The following is an 11,565-nucleotide window of genomic DNA, read 5'->3' as shown; positions in this document are numbered from 1 at the left end:
CACAACAATGAGAGGCCCACGTACCACAAAAAAAAAAAAAAAAAAAAAGAAAAAGAGAGAATTTCAATGAAGACAAAAGCCATTTAATAGTTCACTATATATATTTTCATTGGAATAATATCCAATCCACCGTTACCCCCACAAAAAATAATCCTTCTGCTGTGTAGCACTAAATTCTGAAAAACGCCAGACACATAGAGAAAAATATGTCTTTAGAAATGGTCAAGGAAACAAACAATATTAAACAATCTTCAATCAGCACAGCACTGTTGCATAAATCCTCAAAAGTCTCATGGGTCTCCAATTTCTTTAAGTTCTTATTTTTCACATGGCTTCACACATAGCTTTTGTAAGCTATGCTTTGTCTCTGCTGTCAGAATCCTTGTCACCTGCTCCATCATATTCTCTCTGTACCTGTATGCCTCTCTGACCATAGACAGGTACCAACAGAGGAAGACTACAACTCCCACTAGGGGTTTGGCATTAGCAAGACCCAGATATACAATCAGGGAGGCCCTTGCATTTTAGTCTTCTCCTTCTGGTTACACCTCAAGTGCCTGCAATTTCAGACTAGGTTCTAAAATGCGTTGCAAGGTGCTGCAATAAAAATGGCCTTTGGAGTTCAATTTGTGGCTTGCATTATAAGCATGGTAATAGCTTTGAATGTTCAGAAGCCTCATTTCCATCTTGGTATTCTACATTCCCTATAATAATCAGTGTGACTCTTCTTCCCCACTTAGCAGCATGGAAGGACAGCATCATCACCATCTGGCTTTAAATTTGTAGAGTTCTGACTGAGAGTTCTACACATCCACCTTCTAACCCAGATGAAATGTTATTCTAATTTTCTGTTTAAATTAGCATTCCATGAGAGCCTGTATGATTTTCTCTGAAATGTAGATGGGAGTTGGGCTTGCTGTGCAGTGGAGTGAAGTGTGAGCTATGGATTAGGGTCAGAAAGGGAGAATAAAGATGTCAGAAATAAGAATTCTCAAGCCAAGATCACTTCTCTCCACTGAATATTAATGTGAAGAAATAGAGAATTGATGTTGGGGATATTTTTTAGTGATTAGATATTGACTCATTTTTTTGTCATATTAATTGGTTTGAAAACATCACAGAATCAACAGTGGAGGGATTTTTTAAAAACATTTTAAGTGTTTTGCCCAATAGACAATGGAAAGTTTTTCCAAAGATAAAAGCAGAACCAAAGAATGTTCATGTCACTGGCACTGAACTAAGTGTCACTGAATGAGGAAAATGGATTTGATTATAGAAGTACTAAATAAGAAAAAATAAAATAAATGGAGATCATTTTACACAGTACTAATTGTTTTACACAAAGTAAGCCAAGCCCAATATTTTAGTCTTTAGTCACTTTCTTTTTATTTTCTATAGAATAATTCTCTTTTTCACCCTCAGACTTTTACCAGTTTTTAACCCAAGTATAAAGGAACTTCCTTTTACATACAAACTTCATTAACTCTAGTCCAAACTGCAAAGAGGTGATGCTGGGCCTATCACAGATGTATCTGATGGTTGATTAAATAGTGTTTCCATGATATATGTGAAATGCTACAAGCTAACCTGCCAATGGGGCATAAAACAGTCTGCACTTTTGCTTCATAAAAGCAGACATGATGGATGTGGACAATTTCATTTTCAAATTGTGGCTTTGAATTTTTTAATACCAAAAAAATGGAAATAGGATGAAGGGAAATGCAACAGAGCACTATTTTCAGTCAAATGTGAGATGTTCTGAGGTGATTATGATTCAGCAGTCATAAAGCAAGGTGTCCAAGAAACTACAACAACTAATAACAACAACTAATAACAGAATCATATGGAAATAGGTCTCTAGAGTTCAAAGTCACATCCTCTGCCCGCAAGTAGTTTCTCCACTCAGCTGGCAATTGTTCCCCCAATCAGTATGTGACTAAACAAAGCTAAAGAATAAAAGTTTTAAAAGGCTCAATTTATAGCTATTTAAATTGCTAGAAGTAATAACATTTAAAAATTATGGCAATGATACTGCAACATTTTTAAAAATTTGTTATTTCTTCTTAGATAAAACAACCAGAGCTAACACAAGGATATTAAGAACAATTTCATCATCAGTCAATGCATTTTGAAAGATAAGAAAATTAAAGAGAGTTATCACTGTGAGTGAAAAATGAAATACTTCATAAGTCCTACATAGATTCTATTGAATTAAATTGAAAGGAAAAATAAAGTGGATTAAAATTTCTATCAGTAATTTTTTAATAACTTCTGGAAATCACACCTAACATTAATTAATAAATGGCTGTAGTACCTCTGAAATGGACATTTGTAGTAGCAGAGAAAGCATAAAAAGATTTCACTGATATTAAAATAATCTTCATCAGTTATATTCACCAGTAACATTGTCAAATGTGATAATTTTCAAAATATAGTCATGATATTTTGCAAATAAATCTGTGAGAGGTGCAATGTAAGAACTAAGCACATATTTAAGATATGATAGTATAGAATCCAACATACATTCTGTTTCTTTTCATTCCTTCTTCCTTCTTTCCTTCCTTCCTCTCTCATTTTCTTTTCTTCCATTCTCCCCATTGTTTCTCTCTCTCTCTTTTTCTATTTAATCCAGAGCTGCTCGATCAGTTTTATTAGACTAGGCTCTGCTTTCTGGACTAGTGATTCAGTGTAATATAAGATAGGGTCTCTCCCTGTGAAGAACTCCATATTGTAGTGGAGAAAGACTTACAGAAGATATTTCTAAAATTTTGTGTGCTATATCATAGCAATCTACAGGAAGTTCTCAGACACAGAAAATGGAAGACTGATAAGGTCTGAAGGGCTCAGCAAATGATTATTTTAGGTAATGATTAAAACACTGGTTTGAGATGCCTCTAGGTAGGCAGAGGTTTGAAGTAAGACTACTTTATTCAGAGAATTACCAGGAGTTCAGCATTTCCAAAATATCGTGTAAATAAAGACTGATGTTCAACAAAGATGAAAAAGGAGAGAGGCTGCAGAGTATCTGGAAGACAATGGAATAACTCTGATGTGTTTTAGAAAGAGAAATGCATCCACTGACTGAATTAAGTAAAGGATTCCAGTGGGAACTCAATTTATTCAAGATGATTATGAGTCCCTGTTACATCCTTTCCTGTTCTTTTCTTTTATAAAATGTGGTTATTTGTTCAATACCCATCTGCTTGTTAAATGATAGACTGTAAACTCAAAAAAATGGAAATAACATATCTATATTATGATCGTTGTATCACCAATGACAATCAGAGTGCCTATCACAGGGTAGGTGCTCCATAATTATTTACTAAACGAATAAACAGATTACTTTAGTCTGAGCATATGAGGAATCTATAGTTAAATACTATATAGTTATTTTCATAAGACCTATTGCATCTAAAGTGTTGGCTATCTGGTTGACAATAATTATGCTGAAGGCAGACTCATAAAGATATCCTCCCAATAGTCTCTTCTCCTGGTTATTCAGTCAAACACAAATCTAGAAAATTCTGTAAAAGGACTTTGGAAATATAATTAGGTAACTAATTAGCTGACCTTAAGATAAGGAGATTATTCGGCGTTATACAATGGAGCTAAATGTAACACGTGGAACCTTAAAAACACAAGAGGAAAGCAGCAGAGTCAATCAGAGACATGCAGCAGAAGGAGAAATCTGGGAGATTCAAAGCTTGAAGGGGACTTGACCCACAGGGGTTAGAGCTAGGCCACACGGAAAACATGAGAAATAACATGGCCACTGCCCAGGAGCAGAGCCTGGCCCTGCTGGACGGCCTACAGGGAAACTGAGATCTCAGTCCTAGAATTGCAAGGCACTCAATAGGACCATCAACCCAAATGTGACTGAAAGAAGATTCATTTCCAGAGTCTCCAGAAAGAACACAGCCCTGCAAACGTCTTGATTTTGGTCTTGTGAAATTCAGAGCAGAGGAGCCAGCTAAGCTATGCTATGCCCAGACTTGTGACTCACAGAAACCGTGAGATAATAAATGGGTGTTATTTTACGCTTTTAAATGTGTGATAATTTGTTATAGCAGCAACAGAAAACTAAAATAAGTGGTTATAATACTTGCTCCTTAAAAAATTATGGAAACTCATTTTCTTTTCTTCCATTCTCCCCATTGTTTCTCTCTCTCTCTTTTTCTATTTAATCCAGAGCTGCTCGATCAGTTTTATTAGACTAGGCTCTGCTTTCTGGACTAGTGATTCAGTGTAATATAAGATAGGGTCTCTCCCTGTGAAGAACTCCATATTGTAGTGGAGAAAGACTTACAGAAGATATTTCTAAAATTTTGTGTGCTATATCATAGCAATCTACAGGAAGTTCTCAGACACAGAAAATGGAAGACTGATAAGGTCTGAAGGGCTCAGCAAATGATTATTTTAGGTAATGATTAAAACACTGGTTTGAGATGCCTCTAGGTAGGCAGAGGTTTGAAGTAAGACTACTTTATTCAGAGAATTACCAGGAGTTCAGCATTTCCAAAATATCGTGTAAATAAAGACTGATGTTCAACAAAGATGAAAAAGGAGAGAGGCTGCAGAGTATCTGGAAGACAATGGAATAACTCTGATGTGTTTTAGAAAGAGAAATGCATCCACTGACTGAATTAAGTAAAGGATTCCAGTGGGAACTCAATTTATTCAAGATGATTATGAGTCCCTGTTACATCCTTTCCTGTTCTTTTCTTTTATAAAATGTGGTTATTTGTTCAATACCCATCTGCTTGTTAAATGATAGACTGTAAACTCAAAAAAATGGAAATAACATATCTATATTATGATCGTTGTATCACCAATGACAATCAGAGTGCCTATCACAGGGTAGGTGCTCCATAATTATTTACTAAACGAATAAACAGATTACTTTAGTCTGAGCATATGAGGAATCTATAGTTAAATACTATATAGTTATTTTCATAAGACCTATTGCATCTAAAGTGTTGGCTATCTGGTTGACAATAATTATGCTGAAGGCAGACTCATAAAGATATCCTCCCAATAGTCTCTTCTCCTGGTTATTCAGTCAAACACAAATCTAGAAAATTCTGTAAAAGGACTTTGGAAATATAATTAGGTAACTAATTAGCTGACCTTAAGATAAGGAGATTATTCGGCGTTATACAATGGAGCTAAATGTAACACGTGGAACCTTAAAAACACAAGAGGAAAGCAGCAGAGTCAATCAGAGACATGCAGCAGAAGGAGAAATCTGGGAGATTCAAAGCTTGAAGGGGACTTGACCCACAGGGGTTAGAGCTAGGCCACACGGAAAACATGAGAAATAACATGGCCACTGCCCAGGAGCAGAGCCTGGCCCTGCTGGACGGCCTACAGGGAAACTGAGATCTCAGTCCTAGAATTGCAAGGCACTCAATAGGACCATCAACCCAAATGTGACTGAAAGAAGATTCATTTCCAGAGTCTCCAGAAAGAACACAGCCCTGCAAACGTCTTGATTTTGGTCTTGTGAAATTCAGAGCAGAGGAGCCAGCTAAGCTATGCTATGCCCAGACTTGTGACTCACAGAAACCGTGAGATAATAAATGGGTGTTATTTTACGCTTTTAAATGTGTGATAATTTGTTATAGCAGCAACAGAAAACTAAAACAAGTGATTATAATACTTGCTCCTTAAAAAATTATGGAAAAACAAGCTTCTAATGAAGTCCCAGATATTCAAATGTTATTCTATTGCAACACATATTAAATAAAGACCTAATATATTCCTGACAAGACACTTTTGAAAGTGAGAGAAGAGAAAATATTGAAGTGAGAGTTATACTCTGTCAGAAACGTGGGGTTTCTGACAGAGTATAACTCTCACTTCAATATTTTGAAGTGAGAGTTATACTCACTCAATACCCCCTTAAGCATCCTGAGCTCCACATTGGATCACAGTTTAACAAGCAAGATGACTATTGAAAAAGAAAGGGTGTGTGGGAGTTATCTCTCCAGTTTGGAGAGGTGTGTGAAGGAAGGGATTTCTGTCTGTAGGTCTCAGCGGTAACGGTGAAGTGTAAGATTTTCTGATGAGCATGAAACAGGAATTAAGTGTGGAATTTGAGCTGAATCTCTGGAAATAATTGAACCATGACAAGAAATAAAGGTTGCTGAGAGTTCCAGAGAACAAGATTGCGACAAAGATTTACCTGTTATACATGCTGGACCTCTATCCACCCAGAAAATTCAGGTAGGGACATTTAAAGAATCCTTAGCAAAACATAAGTATTTTTTAAAATTTGTTTTTGTTTTGTTTTGCTTAGGCAAGAGAAAAAGAAAATTACTTAGATCTTTTTTGGGTAATTTAAATTTTTTAGATCAATAAATAGCCTGAACAGTCCTGAAACTAGGATTCAATTCCTAATGCTTAACATATTAAAAATTATGGAACCAGATCAAATTTATAAAAATCTGTAAGAATTATATAAAACAAATAAAATATACACTAATGGCAACACTTTAATGTGACTGATCATGTTATTTGCTGAATGAAGTAATGTATTGAAAGACGACCCCAGCACATTTGCTCTCTGACTGGAGTTTTGGTGTTGTTCTGCCTGTGTGCCAGGCACCTGCATGTGTGAACTCTTCCACAGCTCTTTCCAAACCTGTGCACAAGTTCTGTGGTTCTATACTTGACTAACATATACCATTTACAGGTTATCTTATCCTCTTATTCCTCTTTAATTTTTACTTATATTTATTTACTTATTTTTAGTTTTTATTAGAATATAGTTGATTTACAGTGTTGTGTCAATTTCAGGTATACAGCAAAGTGAATCTGTTATACATATACCTATATCCACTCTTTTTTAGATTCTTTTCCCATATAGGCCATTACAGAGCATTGAGTAGTGTTCCCTGTGCTATACAGTAGGTCCTTATTGGTTATCTATTTTATATATAGTAGTGTGTATATGTCAATCCCAATCTTCCAATTTATCCTTTCCTCTCCCTTACTTACTCCCTTACATGCTCCCCAATGTTCATCGCAGCACTAGTCACAATAGCTAGGACATGGAAGCAACCAAAATGTCCATCAAGAGAGGAATGGATAAAGAAGATGTGATACATGTATACAGTGGAATATTACTCAGCCCTAAAAAGGAATGAAATAATACCATTTGCAGCAACATAAATTAATCTAGAGATTGTCATACTGAGTGAGGTAAGTCAGACAGAGAAAGACAAATATCATATGATATTGCCTATATGTGGATTCTTAAAAAAAATGGGTACAAATCAACTTATCTACAAAACAGAAATAAAGTTACAGATGTAGAAAATAAACCTCTTACTCTTCTCTTACTATCCTATCATAATTAAATTCAGACTACATTATACCAACATGTTTGTTAAGGCACAGGCATTGTATCATCCACATATTCTAAATATACTTATATTAATTTTTAATCAAATACTATATACTTTTATTTTAAAAAAATGAGTACATGATTAAACAAGCATGTAAAACAAATGAACATTGCAAAGACTATAGCCTTCCTCCTGAGGGTGATCTCTTTGTCCCTCATCCCCTGCACAGCAAACCATGGTTACCATTTCTTGTGACCATTCTAGAAACCATTTGCTTATGTATGTGTAGGTGAGCACATGCATGTACAATTACACTTACACATTCTTTTAGTATTCCTGTGAAAGCTGCTCTGTGCCTTGCTGGCTCCACATAATGTCTTGAACTTTTTTTCTTATTCTTTTATTGTTTTAGTGACTACACAGTATTCCATTTTTAAGGATATGTCATAATTTCTTTAATCCCCTATTGATAATCATTAGTTGTTTATCACTACAAACAGTGCTGCATTGGATATTTAAATATGTATATTTTATATTTCACATTTTCCTTTACCCAATAATACTTTTAAAAATAGACTTTGTTTTTTGAATAATTTTAACTTCAGGCAAAATTTAGTGCAAAGTATAGAGATTTCCCATATACTCCTTGCCTGACTCATGCACAGTCTCCCCCATTATCAGCATTTTCCACCAAAGTGGTACATTTGTTACAATTGATGAACCTAATTTCATGCATTATGATCACCCAAAGTCCATGGTTTACATTACAGTTCACTTTTAATGTACATTCTATGAGTTTGGACAAATGTATAATGACATATCTCCTGTTATACTATCATACAGAGTATTTTTACTGTCCTAAAAGTACTTGGTGCTCCATGTATTCATTCTGTATTAATTTTCAGTTCATCCATAGAATGCAAAAAAAATATAGAACGTTAAGGTAGTGTCCTGGGAAGGAGTTTGTGAAATACCTTTGTACAGGTTCTTCAAAGAGTGAGGTGAAATCTCAGTTTCGATTTAGCAGATTCAGGTTGCTACCAAATAAAGTAACATTCCTGACAATCACTTTGATTGCTTACTCAGCTGAGAGAGAGCTGAGAGAAATGGAAATGTAAAATTGACACTAGGACCCTGGGCTTCCCCACAGACTGATGGACCCTGGTTAGATGCCACAGTCCACAATTGTCAAGAAGAAAAGGAAGTATGTAAAACTTCTCCTCCCTGGAAAACACCACTGAAGACAGAAAAATATTTATTTAGAGGCTTTTATTTAATGTAAAAGATGAAAAAAAGAGATGGAAGAAGAGTAATGAATAGAGGATAAAGAACGGTGATTTTTTTTTTAATGGCTAATGGTAGGAGAAAGGTGGAAATTAAAATAGAAATAAGATATTCACAAAAACTGGATAAGAACATTAAATTCAAAGCAGTATTAGAATCAAGTGGTAATGAAAAAAGCATAGGAAAACATTGACCAGAGTTTAATATTCAGACAGTATCAAGACAGTTTCAACTTACACTTTTCATAAAAGTTATAGTTTGAATTCAATATCTTCTATAATTTGTCTGTAACAGTTTTGAGTTCTTAAATTTCCATTTAATTTACAGGTTTTTAAAGTTGTCTGCTAAAATCTGTTTCCAAACAAAACTCAGACCTACCAAAAGAATTAAACAAATTTTATGTACTGTCAAGACAGTTTTATCTCTCCTCAAAAAAAGTAAATAAAAAATAAGTACAGTATTACCAACCTCCTACATGCTTAAGATGGGAAAAGATTTTGAATTCAAGTGTCATATATTCCATTTGCCCTTCAGTAAAATAAAGTAAGCCTTTAACCAGATTGGGATACTGATGTTTCTAAAGAGCTTCATATATACTGATATTTTAGGTGTCTTTTATGATGTATTCATAAATAATGGTTCTATAACATGGAAATATACTGTTGAAGAGTATTTCTAACATGCTTGGAAAGGGATGTTGTGCTTTGAAAACATGTGCTGTTAATTGTATTAACAATATCTAACATATGGCTAACCATTTATTTTCTTTGTAGAGGGCACTTCCTAGATATATTTTATTCTTAATTTATATTCACATAAAAATTAACAGTTTGTGCACATGAAAGAATGTAGCACAACATCCTATATTATTAATGCTGAATTAAAATTAAAATTGATAATATTTAAGAAAAAAATAAAAATAAGTATAGATAGATAGCAGGTAGACAAAAGACATAGATTTATGCAAGTATTGATCAATATATACAGTATATGGTTCAAATTAAACAAAATATACTGCAGTTGATCATGTTTAGCAACGAACATTCAAATAAATACTGTGATTCAACAGTGTTTTATTAAAACAATTATGATTAACTTGTAATTACCTTTACAATAGGGATTTTACAAGTCTGTATCTTTGCAAAGCTTCTGAAGTATAGTAGGAACTCAATAAATAAATTTCTAAAAATTTAAATTTATAGTTTAAAAATAAACTGTATTCTAATAGCTAACTCTCTCATTATACCATCCTTGCTAATGCATAAACCACTTATGCAACAGAGCCTAACCGCCTGGCAAATGAATTTTTCACTGTTGGAGAAATAGATAATTATAAAATAACACATATCATTAAGTCAAGATGTCCTTAATACATAGATTCAATGTAATTAATATTCTTTACTATTTTCATTATGTAGAATATCTGTTAAATTATAACATAAATTAATTAAATAAATACATTTCATATTTTAATTAATGTTTTGTATTTTACTTCATCAACTGGGACAATATTTTACAGGTACGTTTATCTCACTGATTTTAGTTAACCATAGTAACTATATGACTTGGTTTATATGTGATTAAATGTACAGATTCAAAAAAATGCAGTAAAATAACAGAAAATTAGGAATCCTTATCAGCTACTTTTCATTGATTTTAAAGTATGCTTTTCTCCTCTCCCTTTGGTTTATTTAAGCAAGGGAGAATTTACTCCTCCAAAAAATGAGGAGTTTGAGTTACCTCAACTAGGGTAACTCTTCCACCCCAGCTGGCTTACATGCACTAATTCAGTATTTACCAAGTAGTTTTGTATCCTCTTTGGTAAACAAACAAAAAAAATTATAAGGATAAATATTCTTTGTTATGAATAACTATGTATACATTTATAGATTTAAAATCTATATTGACCAAATTGACCAAATTTTGAAAAGCTCTGCTTTAATAATTCAAAGCAAAATAATGTCCTATGTGATCTTTAAGCAGAAGTGTTTTCCTTTATTTTTAAAAATCTATTCATAATCAAGTCCAATTCAAATATAAGCAGTTGTATATTTCAAAGATTATTTTTATTTATTTTTATTACAAAAATATGCATAAGTATCATATAAACTATGTAAAATCCAAAAATAAAAATTTAGAAAGAAAAAAAGAAAGTCACAGCCTACCAAAACCCAAATACTATTAACATTTTGGTCATATGTACTTCCTGTTTATGTGTTTCTGCATGGTTTTTCATAAAGTTGAAGTGACTGTCTTTGACAATGTATAATTCTTTTGATTTCACATAATGAAAGCAGAGGAACTTTTTCAATGACACAAAATTAACAAAATATTTTTATTTTAGAATATTAGTAGAGATACCTAAAATTAGAATATCTCAAACAATGATTATATACTAAAGTTTTATATGTGACATCTCCAGAATTAAGTAAACTTGCATATTTTAAGGTTTTCTGATTTGATTAATCAGGGAAAACTGTACCTTACTGCAATTTCAAAACAGTTTTTTAATTTGAATGATATGAATAATTGCCTATGGTCTTTAACCAGAGGTATTTATCCTATGTGACTTGCTCACACGGTTTTTGCCAAATTATTTTTGGAAAAAAAATGGACAAAGGAATACACATGAAAAAGTGCTCAATATCACTAATAATCAGGGAAATGTGAATCAAAATCAAACCAAGTGGTCACCTCATACCTGTTAGGTGGCTATGATCTGAATAAAGCTGAAAGAGCAAGTATTGGTGAGGATGTGGAAAACTGAACCCTTGTGCCAAGTTTGTGGGAAAGTAAATTGGTGTGGTCACTATGGAAAAGAGTATGGCAGACCCTCAAAAAAAAAAAGAAAATAGAACAATTATATGATCTAGCAATCACACTTCTAGGGGTATATACTTTTTAGATTATATTTCTTCATTTATAATATATT

This window comes from Physeter macrocephalus, chromosome 10 (genome assembly GCF_002837175.3).
Source record: "Physeter macrocephalus isolate SW-GA chromosome 10, ASM283717v5, whole genome shotgun sequence".
Classification (NCBI taxonomy): domain Eukaryota; kingdom Metazoa; phylum Chordata; class Mammalia; order Artiodactyla; family Physeteridae; genus Physeter; species Physeter macrocephalus.
This window is presented reverse-complemented; position numbering follows the sequence as displayed.